The sequence below is a fragment of the Dromiciops gliroides genome, chromosome 1 (assembly GCF_019393635.1).
Source record: "Dromiciops gliroides isolate mDroGli1 chromosome 1, mDroGli1.pri, whole genome shotgun sequence".
NCBI lineage: Eukaryota > Metazoa > Chordata > Mammalia > Microbiotheria > Microbiotheriidae > Dromiciops > Dromiciops gliroides.
In genome coordinates, this window is record NC_057861.1 from 512,942,565 (window position 1) to 512,958,946 (window position 16,382).

The window sequence follows — 16,382 nt, forward strand, 5'->3', positions numbered from 1 at the left end:
TTATTTCTGAGTTAACAGCAATCTAACCATGCTTGCTTCATCTAGTATTTATGAAGGTAGCTTATCAAAGCAAAGTATTACATTGAGAATAGTATTGGTATAGCAAGAAGAGAAATGGATTTAGTTAGAAGGGGCTGATATTCTCTTTTGTCACTTTCTGTGATGATGGCAAATTTCTTAATCTCTCTTTGCCTCGGTTTCCTAATCTTTAAAATGAGAGGGTTGGATTAAATAATTTCTTTTTTTTTTTCAATGCAACAAACATTCATTTTTTCTAGTTACATGTAAGGGTACTTTTCAACATTCATTTTCATAAGATTTAGAGTTCCAAATTTTTCTCCCACCCTCCCTTTCCTCCCCCCCTCCACAAGAGAGCAACCAATGTGATATAGGCTATATATGTACAATCCACAAGTGCTCTTTTTATCAGTTCTTTCTAAGGGAGTCGATAGAATGCTTCATAATTGGTTCCTTGGGATTGTCTTGGATAATTGTATTGCTGAGAGTAGTTAAGTCATTCACAATTGCTCATCAAACAATACTGCTTTCACTATGCACAATGTACTCCCAGTTCTGTTCACTTCACTATAAATCAGTTCATATGAGACTTTCCAGGTTTTTCTGGTATCATCCTGTTTGTCATTTCCTATAGCACACTACAATCATATACCACAGCTTCTTCAGTCATTCCTCAATTGATGGACATTCCCTTAATTCCCAATTCTTAGACACCACAAAGAGTTGCTATAAATATTTTTGTACAATTTTCCCCCTTTTCTCTTTTTCATGATTACTATTGTTAACTGTTTCCCTCCATCCGCTATTCCCTTCCCATGATATTTACTCTATTATCTATCTTCTTTCACCTTATCCCTCTTCAAAAGGTATTTTGATTGGGGGCAGCTAGGTGGCCGCAGTGGATAACGTACAGGTCCTGAATTCAGGAGTCCTGAGTTCAAATCTGGCCTCAGACACAGGACACTTACTAGCTGTGGTGACCCTGGGCAAGTCACTTAACCCTCATTGCCCTGCAAAAACAAAAACAAAAAAAAATCAACAAAAAAAAAAGGTATTTGAGTCTGGTCTGTCCTCTCCCCAATCTGCCCTCCCTTCTTTTGCCCCTTCTCTCTTTATCCCCTTCCCCTCCTATTTTCTTTCAGGGTTAATGAGTGTATATTATTCCCTCCTTGAAACAATTCTGATGTGATTAAGGTCTTTGAGTCAATTCTGATGAGTGTTAGGATCATTTACTGCTCATATTAAATAGATTACTCCACCCAATTGGGAGCTGTGTGTTAATCCCTCCTTGAGCCAACTCTGATGAGATTAAGGTCTTTGAGCCTATTCTGATGAGTGTAAATTCATTTACTTCCCTGCTCCTCCCCCATCTCTTCCCCACTCCATAAGCCCTTTCCTGTTTCTTTCATGAGGGATTTCACCCCATGCTACTCTGCCCTTCCCCCCTGCCCTCCCCCTCCCCCAGTGCATTTTTTCACTCCTCAATTTACCCTAAAGATGTCATAATGGAGCAGCTAGGTGACACAGTGGACAAAGCGCCCAGCCCAGAAACCAGGGGACCCAGCCAAACCTGGCCTCAGACACAAGACAGTCACTCATTGCACAACCCCAGGTATGTCCCCCAACTCCAATTTTTCATGGTTCTCTAGGGTCTTATATTTGAAAGTCAAATTTTCCATTCAGTTCAGGTCTTTTCATCACAAATACCTGAAAGTCCTCTTTTTCATTGAAGTCCCATTTTTTCCTTTGAAAGATTATAATAAGTTTTGATGGATATGTGATTCTTAGCTGTAATCCCAATTCCTTTGCCCTCTGGAACATCATATCCCATGCCCTCTGGTAGAAGCTGCTATATTTTATGCTGTCCTAAGTGGGGCTACACAGTACTTGAATTCTTTCTTTTTGGCAGCTTGCAATATTTTCTTCTTGGCCTGAGAGCTCTGGAATTTGATTATAATATTCCTGGTAATTTTCCTTTTGGGATCTCTTTCAGGAGGTGATCAGTGGATTCTTTGAACTTCTATTTTACCTCCTGATTCTAGAATATCAGGGCAATTTTCCCTGACAATTTCTTGGAAGATAATGTCTAAACTCTTTCCTTGACATGGTTTTTCAGGTAGACCAATAATTTTCAAATTATCTTTCTTGGATCTATTTCAGGTCAACAGTTTTTCCAAGAAGATAGTTTTCACCTTGTCCTCTATTTTTTTTTTTATTCATTTGGATTTGTTTTATTGTGCCTTGGTTTCTCATATATCCACCTAGCATCCATTTGTTCAACTCTAATCCTTAGGCAATTATTTTCTTTAGAGAGCCTTTACATTTGGTTTTTCAAGCTGTTGATTTTTTCTCATGTTTTCCTGCATCACCCTCTATTTCTCTTCCACTTTTTCCTCTACCTATATAACTTTATCTTCAATGTCCTTTTGAGTACCTCTATGGCCTGAGGTCAATCATATTTTTTGGAAGCTTTCTCTGAGGGATGCACCTCTATCTTCCTTGTCACTAAAAAAAAGTTTCCTATGGTCCTCACTTTTCTCTGCCTGCTCATCTTGCCTTCTTTTACTTCACTTTTAGGTCCTTACAGTGGGGCACTGTTTCCAGGCTGCACTATCCCAAACTTCATGTGCTCGTAGGTAGTATGATTTAAGGAGGAGCAGGTTCTTCAGTTAGCTGGCCTGTTCCCTAGTCCATAAATGACCCCAGACCAACTTGATAATCAACCAGCTTTGTGTGCTATTATTGTCAGCTCCAATGATCCTGTACCCCTGCCCCACCTGAGCCACTACTACTCAAGCCTACCTCCTGGTTCCCAGCAGGGGTGAAAAACCCATATTCTGCCTCAGCACCAGTAGAGATGCCTGTAATATCCTCTGTGCCAAGGGCACAGTCCTCTCACCAGAATGTGAGCTTAGTTCCAGATGACACTGGTGCTGCAGCTGATTCAGATGCTTTGGGGGTCTCTTTCTCTGGTGAGGCCTTCCTGGGGCTGGGTCTGTGTCAGCATGCTTGTGGGGTTGGATTCTACTCCAGTCTCAGCACAGCAGCTCTCTCCTTTTGACCTTCCAAGCCATCCTTTGTTGGAAGATTATTTCAGCACATTCTTCTGTGGGTTTTGCTACTCCAGGAATTGTCCTATGGCATTATTTGGATGATTTTGGAGCAATTGTCTCATGATTTTGAGAGCTTACTGCCTTTTGACTAAATAATTTCTAAGGTTGCTCTCCTTTGTAAAGCTATGAGGCTGTGACTTTACATTTATTATACCTTCTGAATTCTCTCTTGTTAGATTTAATCCAATATTTTAGCTCATTAAGATCTTTTTTAATCTTGACACTTCCCCTGATAAAAATGTTAAACGGCATAAGAATCCCTGGAGAATTCCACTGCAGAACTCCTTCCAAGTTAATATTGAGCCATTATTGATTTTTTTAGTCCAACCATTCAACCAATTATGAATGCATCTCAGTGCATTATCCTATCTCTAAAGTTTTTCCATAAACAAACAAACAAACAAAAAGAATATGAGACACTTTATCAGATGGATAAAATCTAGCAATAACATTTCCCTAATTTGTCTGTAGCCACTCTGTTAAATAAGGACATTGGCTTATTCTGGTATAATCTGATTTTGACGATGTCATGATAGTATTTTGATACCACTGCTTTCTTTTCTAGATGTTCACTAATCACTTCTTTAATGCTGAATTTGAAGTGGCTCAAGTGGATAATTCAATATACTGGTCTTCATAAATAAACCAGAGAAACCACTTTTCCTATAAGTAGTTCCTCATAACTTTCCATAGATCAACCCCCCAATATATAATCATTAAACAAATATCAAAGTCAGTGACAATGATTTATTTACAAGTTGACAAATAAGACACATATAAATAATTGTCTAGAATATTATTAGTATGAGAAAGATCACAACCAGAGTCACCTCTAATTATCATTTTTACTTGTAACTTCACTTCTGGAACATGAAAGAATAACAAAGTGAAAGGAGAGGAATCAGATGTGCAATTTCATTCATTTAGGGAACTTCCAAGTAAGGAAACTCTGCCAAGGAACATTAACATTTTCCTGCTTTTAGTCTTTTATAATTTCCTAGAGGTTAAGTGACTTGCCTGTGATGACATGGCCAGTATCTGTCAGAGGCAAGATTGAACCCAAGTATTATTGATTCATTCACTTTAAACAGAGTATCTTATTTTAACTCATAAAACTTGAGAAGGCTACCACCTTCTGTATTCTTCATAAACTTTATTAGTATTATATAAACTACTGATTGTGAAAGTGTTACATAATGAGTAAGAAACTTAATACATGTAAAGTGGTAGTGACAGTGGTTGTAGTAGAAGTAATAGCAGTAATAGTGATTAATAGCCCCAAGACTGCAAAGGAAGAAAAAATATTTCAAAGTAGTAGTAATCTTCTAAGAGAGCAGGGTAGGATGGGATGACTTGAGGTTTCAGTGAGTGTGAAGGATTGGTTTTAGGAAAAATGGGTCAGAGGGAAAGATGGAAGAGTAAGATGTTTTGATCAGAGAGATTTTCAGACCACGAATAGGAAAGCTGAAACCTCCATCTTCTGATCTTCCTGTTGGGTAAGAAATTTCCCCTACCCTGTCCCTTTAAATCCAAAGTACTGCTAAAGTACCAGCTGTTTTCACTTTACATTTTCAAATGGGATTTTTCAACTCCCTGATTACCAGACAAATGGTGAATAAGATCATGTTAATGCTTTGTTTTTGTGGATTTTCTATTTTTATTTTTGTTAGAAGAGCCGGCAAGGTGCTCACACAAGGGAATATAAATATCTCCCCCTCTCACAGCCATGTTTTTTCATATAAACCTCTGATTTCTGCAGCTTTTCCAAATTCTAACACTAATTGTTGCTCTAATTTTTCATGCCTGGATGCTTCTCTAGAAGCTTTTAATACCCTAGAAGTGGGGGAAGGGGAACCCAGGCCTGAATTTGATTCCCAGGCTGTGCACCATGTGGGAGAGGGGGTCCCCTCTCCTTCTCTAGGGACCCCATTTTCTCCCCCTCCTCTCCTTGATCCTCCTGCCTGGGAGGTCATGAGATCTAATCCACCTTTCTCAGATTATGATCTTGTGCATGAGCAGCTTTCTGTATCTACATTTGCAGCTTCTACTGAGTTAGGCTTAGCCCTTCCCCAGCCTGGCTGTGATTCTGACTCAACCTGCTGTGGTTTTCCCAAGACAACCTTAGAAAACCCTTCAAATCCCAGATATGCTCGTTTTGTTCATAATTTTGTTAATCTGCTTTTGTCTTTAATTAGTAACCTTATAAAGAATTTGTATTATGAAAGCACTGACAGACAATATAGAGGGGTTAAAGAAGACAAACTTAAGCTAAATAAAAATGACTATCATCATCATCGTTCAAGACTCCACTTCTTTTGTCATGGAAAGTGTACATATTTTACAGAAATGTAGAAGTAAGCAGCAAGGTATTGATATGACTATTGGGGATTTTAGATATCAGAATCAAAAGTGTTCTAAATTTACTCAGAGTAATAATGTCAGTTCAGAGGTTACATAGGATTTCTATGCTATTAAATCTACATTTTGAAATTAATGGTAGAGAGATTTTCACACTTTTAAGATTGTGTTTTATACTTAGCTTTTAAAAAAAGGGGGAATATTTGCAAAAATTTTTATACTCATGTGATAAAGTTTATATTTTGAAATACTCTTATTAATGTTAAGTTCATATTCATTTAGATTTCCCTAGTTTGAATTTCATTGTCTTTTATTCTTACATGTGTATTTTCTTCTATTCATTCATCTATCTAATTTTGAAATGATGCAAGATGGTTTTGATTTCATAATACAATGTTAATTCAAGGAGTATTGTGCTCCCATATTCTGAGTTGTTTGTTTTTGTTATTTTTTTCTCTCAACTGGTTATTTGATCAAACTCTGTGAAGCATTTCCCTGGCAAATTGGTTGCCATGGCAAGTATAAATTGATTCTAGGAGTATTATTCTTGATAAGCATATTCCAAAAAAAAAAAGAGGGCAACATTTGTAAAAGTTTACTTTTTTCAAAAAAAAAATTCTTTAAGATTGTGTTGTGTTTTAACTTGTATTTAAATATGTTCTGATTTTTCACAAAAGTAATTGTATACTTAGCAAAAAAAAGGGTATTATTTGAAATTGTTGCATAATTGTATATTATATTGTGAGTCAAGGTACATTCACATTTTTTGCGATCATTTATTATCATCAATTTTTAAATCCATATGAGACTTGGATTATGGGAATTTATCATTTAAGACATCAATTACCTTCATTCTGAGTTATCAGATGCCAGTTGGCCAAGATGCTATCCAATTGAAAGAGGAATACATGCAAGAGAAGACATTGAACTGTCACATTAGGGGAGATATGCATGAAGTTAAAATACGGCCGTGGGATTGGCTTTTGACAAATGTTGAAGTTGGTTTCTCTTGGTTTAATTTTTTCTGCACAATATTTGTACAGAAAGATGGAAGTTTTGATCCCACCCATCTCATTCTATACCTAGATTCTATGTTCCCTCCTATATGCCTGATGGCATGGACATTTTAATCCCATGCATCTGATTAAGTCTGACTCAGCTTCCTCCAATATGCTTGGTGGCATCGACATATATTCCATCCACCTATTTTAAGCCTGGCATACTGCATGGGCATTATATATTGCTCATATGTTGGAATACTCGTATTCCATCATTTCTCTGTTCTTTTATGGTAACCCCCATAATTATCTCAGGTGTCATGATAAATACTGTGTTGAATTTGGCCTTGACACCTGTTATCAATTATATTAGATTTTTTAATTTCTCATAATGGCATGAGGATAATTAGGCAGATGATGCAAAAAGTGATGAAACAAAGATAAAATTATTTTTTAAAATTAATATCACAGCAATTGTCTTCTCAATTTAATTTCCGTAAGGGGGGACTATAGTAATATTAAGTTTTAGAGAATGTTTCAATTTTTGTTTTAATTATATGTTTCATGTATAACAACTAAGATTCTGATGTGTTTTTGAGAACTCTCATTGTTTGATTTGATTATTGGCAAAGCTATTTTAAAGTCATGTTAAGCTCAATTTTGTAGGAAATTTTCCTGGCTGATTACCAGCATCCACACATCAACCCCTGAAAAGACTTCCATTCCATGACTACACCTAGAGGACATCTGAGAAAAGACTTTCAGAGACTTTAAATGAACAGTTTTGTTTTGTTTTGTTGTTGTTGTTGTTTTCTCCTTCTGTTACAATATACAACATCTGTAACATGTACTTTCTGCAGAGGCCCTCCCTTTGCAAGACCAATGTCAAAGTGCCTGTTCATGAGGGACTGCCCCCCTGGACAAAACTTTCCTCTCTCCCTTTCCTATATTCTTATTAACATATTGTTAGTTTGCATAGAATATTATATTCTGCTATTTTTTGACTGTTTCATCAAGGAAACACCCTGTTTCTTGAAGAAACAAAGGGGGGACTGTAATGATTGGAATGATGCCACCTGCTGGAGACTTACTGTAGGAAAGCTCCACCATGAGGAGAAGGCCTCTGAGGGCAAGGGCATGTGACTTTTCTTTGGCTTCAGGAAGTGACATTTGCTTGTGGGAGGAAGAAGGAGTGAGGCTGGTGCTCTGACTCGCTCTCTTTCACCAGGACTCAGTGGAGAGCAAAGGAGGAGAACGGTAGCTCCCCGAGATAGATAGATGAATCTAGGCCTTTCTCTCTCTCTTTACCAAATCCTTATTCTCCTTAATAAATGCTCAAAAATCTATACTCTTGCTAAAGCTTATAATTTATTGGTGACCACTCATTAGATTTTCGATAGTATAGCTAGTATTTTTGCCCCCTTTACATTATTATTATCCCTATTTCGCATTTGAGGAAATGTAGCTAGCAGTTAAGTATATTGCCTAAATTCATACAGTATATGAGGAGGGATTTGAAATCAGTTTTGCCTAACTCCAGGCACAGAACTCTATCCTCTAGCTTTCCTAAGTTAGTGAATGCCTATGGGAGAGAATGGTGTAGTAGTAAATGAGGCAGGATGGAAAAAAGGATCAAGAAGCTGCAGAGAAGGTAGAACCTTCATAAATAGTGGAGCAAGTTAATTGGGGGATTCTAGGGTGAATCTGAAGAATTTAGATTAGAAGAAAACTTATATACAGAGGAGAGAAGAGGCATCACCCAATAACTTGGAGTCCCATTAGTAATTCTTTTTGTAAGTTCCACTTCAACAACCCCATCCCCATCCCAGAAATTATACATATCATTACTCAGTTTTTAAGATACAACTGAATCTTTGGAGTGAAACAGTTTAGTTGCAGAGAGACTTTTTAATAATATCAAGAAAGAATGGAAAACTTTCCTGAGACACTGAATGAGCTAACCTTTGTTTAGGATAACTGCTATGAAAAAACATTTCTGGGGTGAACTGAGTTCAATTCTTGTGATGTGATAAAAGTAATCTAGAAAGAATTCTTTAGATACTTTCAGAACCATCCTGAGAGAGCTGATTAGATATGGCTGATGCTTAGAGGTGACTCAAAATGCAATCATTCTCATTGCAATACATTGTTGAAATATTTAAATATCCCTTTGTATTATTTGTTACCTGTTAATAAATGACATAGCTAGTAATATCAAAGTTTATTTGGTTTATGAGACTAGGGAAGTTGATAAAGAGAGACAGAGGAATAAAATGTAGAGAATTTTTTTTCTGATTAATTTAATAAAGTGTGATGAAGACTCAAAGATAATTGATTATTTAAGAAATGAAATTGTATATTTATAATAATCTAAGAGGAAATATAAGACTATATCCTCTGATTTCCCTAATACAAAGGATGAGAACAATAAAGTAATATGTTATGTAGCAAGCCAAAGGATAGGAGTTTATTCTGGCTATTGACATACAGTGCATTGTTGACATCAGTCAGACCCACATAGTCTACAGATGGTATTATTGTCCCTAAACTTTCTATATGAATGCAGCTTTAATAATTTAATTTAATAATTGATTTAATAATGTATTCTGTAATGTTCTCAGCTATCACAGTCAAGTTCACTGGTCTGTAGCTTCAAACTTTATTTTTTAATATTTTCTGGAAAATTAGGTCATTTGTCTTTCAATCCTATGGTGTCTCAGCTATTCTTCATGAGCTTTCAACTACCACTGATTGAGTCAGCAATCAGGTATCTTAGTTCTTTCAGTATCCAGATACAATCTTTCTGGATCAGATGATTTGAAAATATCAAGGATAATTAGGTGTTTCTTACTATTTCTTTCTTTCACTTGAGGAGCAATTCTTTCAAGGAAATTTCTATAATTCCCAATATAAAGGTCATTCTTGATGGAAAAAACATAAATGAAATAAGAACACAGAAGTTATATCTACTCTCAGTTGTCAGTTACTATTATCCCATTCTTACAATAAAGGTTCTAGTACTTTGTCCTTTCCCCCCAATGTATTTAAATATTTCTCTTTTTCTCTAGATTTTCTTAACAGTCTTTTCTTACTTTCTATCACATGGTTTTCTACATATTAAGTACTTAATAAATTATTTCTCATCAAAAAGAAAATTTTAAGATTCCAAGTTCAATGTTATAAGACTCAAGCAAGGAAAAGACTATTATTAGTTCTGTTTTATCTCTTCACATCCTAGAAACTAGGGGCGTCTAAAAATTAATGTGATTTGGGTACCTGAAAATTAAATGGAAATCACAAATGCTTAGATGAAATATTTGAACCCTTTTATTATTCAAGTCAATAATAAACACCTGCTAAGTGCCAAGCACTGTGATAAGTACATGAGATACAAAGAAATTTCAACAAAGGAGTCCCTATTCTCAAGGAGCTTACAGTCTTATAGTCACCAAAATGTAATAGAAATATTTGGTTTCAAGTATTATGTTTGTGTTTATGGAATTTTTTGTGGTGTGTCACTGTGTTAGTTAGGATCCTAAATAAAGTATGGCCTGCTTTGAATCAACATTATATTCTTGGTTAGGGGATGAGAGAGTGACTTTGGTTGATAAGTCATTATCATTACAAATGCATTTAATATAAGAGGATTCATTGGCCGCCAATATAGAAATGGTCATAATTCACAATGTTAGTATAAAAGGGAACTTAACAAACCAAGAAATAAATTCAAAACAATTACAGCAATAACCCCAAATCTTGGAAATTAAGCTACAGCAACTCATGAGAAGAATCACAATCAAGGAATTAGAGAAAGTCTAAGGAAAGAGAAGCCTATTTTATGGCTTTGTCTTTTCAAGAATAAGTAATAAAATAGTATATTTGGGATGATCAGTGGTGGAAAGATACAGTAATAATCCCATTAACTTCATATAAAAGCTATGAACAGACTAAATATTATTTTTACTATTGCAGAAAATAAAGATAGCATTGTAGTTTAGTCTTCATCTTTGAAGTTCCATAAGCCTGGTTTCTGCATCAATCTATGATTCTTGAGGTGTCTAAAAGTAGGCATGTAACCAAATATAATGGCATATTGTAGCTTCATCTTTATTGAATTGTTGGGTTAGTCTCAGCTTTCCCTTGCAATATGGTTCAAAATACTTGGAGTAACTTAGACATAGAAGATCACTATTTCAATATCAAACAGGCTGTTCACCACCCTGTTCAATACAGGCAAGAGAGATTAAACGAAACTCATAGGAACAGAAGACTTTGTAAAATATATACATGCTTTCCTCATCCCTTCTCCATATCGCATTTCCTATTATCTTCCATCACTGTTTTTACTCTCTTTCTAGCCTGTCATGTTTTTCATGGGATTGCAACCAGAGTCCATCCTCCTGAGCAAAACAGGAACCTCTTCTTTTGTACTTAGGGACCATTTCATCATTGTTTAGACCAATTCTCTGATAGTTTAGTTTTGATATTGGAACAAAATGACAAACTCATAGGTAATTCAACAGTTAATAAAAGCCTTACCCTTCCTTAGCAGATGAAGAATATTAAACAAGACTATGCATTGGGGACAACCATATTGATTGAGCTGAGCAAAGCTCCACTGCCTGAATTGCCCAACATAGTACTACAGTGATTGGAGAATACCCTTAGCTCTTCATGGCTTTCTTTTTCTCAGGCAGGAAGTGATATCAACAGTCTGAGGCTTTGGTGTCCTGAGACAATCCAATATCAAGGATGATTACAATATATTTAAGGAAAAATTCATCTAATTTACATGATTTTAGGATATTGGCCTAATACACTTACATAATAGCTGAACTTCAATGAATACTTCCCTCACATTGCTTTAATTAAGTCTTGAACCTCAAACCTTCTGGGGTGGATATTTAAAACCTTGTGAATTTCCCAAACATTGCTTAACAGACAATTTGTATGATGCAACCTTTGGTTTTGTGGGGATATGTTAATATGAACAATGCAACTTGAATATAAACAAATAAATGATATGGTGTTTTAAAAGGATTTAGGGGAGAAATGACTTTTTGTTATTGTCATCTGTACCTGTAACTTTAATGTATATTGAACTCCCAGTAAGGACATTCTTTCCAATCAGATTGGCAACTGCTCTGTAATTTACAGTCTTAGATAATTGATTGGGGTCATTCAGAGGTTATGTGATTTGAACAGGTTACAAGACTAGTATGTCTTAAAAGAATAGACTTGAGTCTGGGTCTTCCTGACTCCAGGGTTAGCACCATATCTTCAGAACTACAATGAAAAAATACATAGAAATTAAAGTTATGATGAATGCTGAAATCAGTCTCCCAAAATTCCACTTTCCCAAAATGACCCCATTAATAATATAATTTTCAAGTGTTGGTTTTATTTTTCAATTATTTTGCTAAGCTAAAAGTCTGTTCATTTGGTTTAAACTAATGAATCCAAACTGAGCCAGGGAGGTCATTGAGTATTATTCCCTTGTTTTCCAGGTTTTCAGATATTTTATCCCCTTGGATTAGTGCACAAATATCATTTAGACATAGTTTCTGTATATCTGTCATTTGCTGCATTTCCAGTCAAATTCTACAGACTTCCAGAGGTAGCTATGTCTAGTTGAAGCTTGGTTCTTAAGGTTTGTAGCCTATATAACTAGCAATTACAAAGGACCATGTTACCTTTGATGAAAAAAGATTTACATCCCAAATACCCACACCCTACTATTTATAATTGTAATTGAGGAGTAAATTCCATTTCCATAGAATAATAAACCCCTCAGGCTTCCTGAACTAAAATAAATAAATGAAACTACCCAATCATTTTCTTTTACCCGCTGGTTGTTTAGAATAGCACAATGTCTTCAGTCCCTTGGTCTGTCACATCATTATAGTGCTTTAAGTTTCAGCCTGACAGGCAAGGGTATTCATGAGAACAGGGTTCCCTGGAGTAGTTATTATTTGAAAGGTAAAACTCTGAAGGACTGAACAAAGGTGCTTATGAATGCAGTCCCAGTTTGTCTGGTGAAGACAAGAGGGGACTCATTGGAAAACAGTCCACAGTCCATGGATATATAAATTAGCCTGAAGTCTTCACCATCCACACTGTGTCTCCTATTATAGTTTGGAAACTCTTTATGACTTCTCATCATATATTATTTCATCCATGTCATTCCATAAATCAAACGATCTACCAAATACATTAGTAACTTTTCTCTTGTTCTTTTGATCCTATAGAATATTTAGATTCAATGAAGTTGTCTGTTATATCTCTTGTTTAAAAAACAAAACACATCTCTCTGGTTTTTATTTCTTTATGAGAAAATTACATCCATATTCTAAAGTTCCAGAATAGGGTTTTAAAGATGATTTGAAAGTTAGGCATCAGTAATTCTACAGTAGGGATATGTAAATTACAGGTTTATACAAGTAAGTGTTAAGTTAAACAACCTTTGGATATCTGTCTCAGAAAAATCATAGCCCAAAATACCTGTGATAGCACATCAGCCAAACAACCAATGTAGGAAGCTGACCCTATAGAGGGGATATAGTTATGTTCTTATTTTTTTTCTTCTTAGTCAGCACTGTATTTGTAGCTCCCTAGTATAGTGTCTAATGAAAAGAACATTGTGCCACTGCTTCACTCTTCTTCTATGTGGTGTGATTATGGGGGAGGAGAGCTGTCTGTCACAACCAGAAGATTCCCATGGAAAGATTGAAAGTGTAAAGCTGTTGCTGTGAGATTACTTAGATTATCTGCATTGCAAAGACCTGTCTGCTTGAGAGGCATTGGAATATCAGTGAGATGAGCATGGAAATATTGACCTTAAAACAACCCTATTTCTTTTAGTCTCTTTTTTGGAAAAAAGAAATAGCCCTAGATTAGGCTCAAAGAATGATCAATGACTAAATATATAATGTAATTAGAATACATTAATTCTTTTTATGGAATATGGCAATTCTTTTCTTTTCTTTGCTTCTATTTATTTAAATACTGCCATGAAACTGTTGTATTTGTGACTAATGATCAGATTGTTTTTGCTGTGTGATATTAAATAAATAATTATAGACATAGATTTACCATTTGAATATTTCTATATCTGACATATATATATATATTATATATATATATACACATATATAGACTATAGTGTGTGTCTGTGTTCTTACTACACATAAATAAGTAGAAAGTAGAGGGAGAGTTGGTGCATGATTTTTTGTTCACAAATGATTGTGCACCCAATGCAGGCTCTGAAGCAAAGTATGGATTTTTTCTCTGCTGCTTGTGTTAATTTCTAGCCTAATAATTACTCCAGAAAAATATAATGTCCACCGCCATTAGCACACCAGCCATACATGGAACATGATTACAGTAAAATGGAGAAGTTTTTTAATATTGTGGTTAAGTTCACTTACCTTGGCAGTATACATTTATCCAGGGATGTACACATTCATTATGCATGCATGCAATGCCAGAGTTAGCTCGGTGTTTGGAAGGCTCAAAAGGAAAGTGTTGGAGAGAAGAGGTATTACATGGTCCTACCAATTTTAGGCTGTTGTGCTGACTTCATTGTTGTAGGTCTACTAAACCTGGACCAGTATAACAGAGCCCAGACAGGCAACTGATCACTTCCATTTGAATTGTTTATGAAAGTTCTGAAGATCACCTGGCAAGATAACATTACCAGACACTGAGGTCCTCTCTGGAACTAAACTGCAAGCATTCAGACTCTACTGCAGAAGAAAAATACCAATGACTTGCCACATTGTTCCACATGCCAACATACACTGCCCAAAAAACTATTTTACAGAGAACTCATACGGGGCAAGTGCTCATATGGTGTTCAGAAGACGTGGTATAAGGACATTCTCAACGTCTTTTTGGAGACCTTCAGAATTGATTGCATGACATGGAACACAGGCACAGAACCACCAAGCATGGCATGCCATCATCAAGGAAGGTTGCTATGCTCTATGAGCAAAGCAGATTGAAATAGCCCAAAAGAAACACCCAATACATGAAAATTTAGAGAACCCCCAAATATTTACATGGCCTATTTGTGCCTGACCTGTAATAAAGCATTCCAAGCTCATATTGGACTGGCCATCCAGAGTCAGACACACTGTAGCTTGACTCTAACATAGTGATGTCATTTGGTCTTCTTCAAGAACAAAGAACAACAACCCCATGTGTATTACATATATTTATTAGTAATGATTATTACTTTACTAAATAATGCTAATAGTATTGATAGTTGTAATAATAGTAGTAATGTTAGTAATAATAATACTAACTACTGATAAGTAAAGAATTATTATACCTAGAACAGAAAGCTGAAAGAAGCTATTGTGGAAAGAAACAGAAGACATATAGAGGAAGCCCGTCTTCTATCTGTATCTGATTTCCAACTTGCTTCCCTAAAGGCTCTGGGAAATTGCTCTTTGGGTAAGTCTCAGGCACTTTAGTTTTACATCCGAGGTCCTAATGAAAAATACCATTCATGTCCAGAGAGAGAACTGATGGACTCTGACAGAAATTTGAAGCACATTTTACTTTCTTAATTTTTCTTTTGTGTGTGTATGTATGTGTATGTGTGTGTATTTTGCAACATGGCCCATATGGAAATATATTTTGCATGGTTTCATATGTATAATTTATATCGTATTACTTGCTTTCTCAAGGGGTGGGGTAGGATGGGAGGTAAAAAGAGAATTTTGAAATCTTAATTTTTAAAAATCAATGTTAAAAAATTTTAAGAGTAATTCATAAACATTTAATTAAATATACAAACATGTTTATGTATATATATATATACATATGTGTATCATATATATATGTGCACATATAGCTTTATACATATGTGTGTACATACATACATACATCTGATCAGAGAGAGAGAGAGATGGATAAGGAAACTGGACCATTTCTCTGGGAGAAGTTAGAGGACACAGCATGAGAATTATAAGGATGCAACAATTAACAAGCAGGAATGGTTACTTTCTGCTACAACTATGGTCTGAGTGAACATAAGTATGGTGCATGATTCCCAAGAGTCATATGAAGAGTTGATTTGTAAGCATTTGAATTCTCAGGAACCAACACTGGGAAACATGACTAAATTTGAAGATTGGTAAAAATGTTTTGGAACATGATAATCAAATCAATAAGCATTTATTAAGCACCTACTATGTATCCTGATACACTGTGCCAGGCTTACAAATATGCATAAACTTATTTGCATTTGTGTGTATGTGTGTGTTTTCAAGATTACAGGAAAGGTCTGTCTCTCTTGGGTGAAAGGGGAGGGTGGCTCAGCACTGCTCATCTCAGCTGGCAGCTCAGCTCAGCTCAGCACAGGTTAGTTCAGTGGGCAGCTCAACACTGCTGCAATTCAACACAGTTGAGAGTGGGGAAGCTTAGAGCAGTAAGAAGCTTGGAACAGTGAACCCTGAGCCCCAGGAACAGACTTCAACTTTATAAGTTCAAAAATAGCCTACAACATGAGCAAGAAACAAAAAAGGACCCTTACCATTGATAACTTCTATGGTGAAAGGGAAGACCAAAACTCAAGCTCAGATGAGTTTGTCAAAATGCCTACAATTGAAGACCCAAGTGGGAAGATGATCTTGTCTCAAGACCAAAAAGCCTTCTTGAAGAGCTCAAAAAGGCTTTTAAAAACCAAATGAGAGAGGTAGAAGAAAATATGGAAAAAGAATTTAGATGAATGAGAGTTACGCTGCAAAAAGAAGCACAAAAATACAATTCGCCAAATGAGAGAAAAAATAGCCCAAATGGGAGAAAAAATTGGACAACTGGAAAAAGTAGTGCAAAGCTTACTGAGGAAAATAAGGCCTTAAAAATTAAAATTAAGCAGATGGAAGCT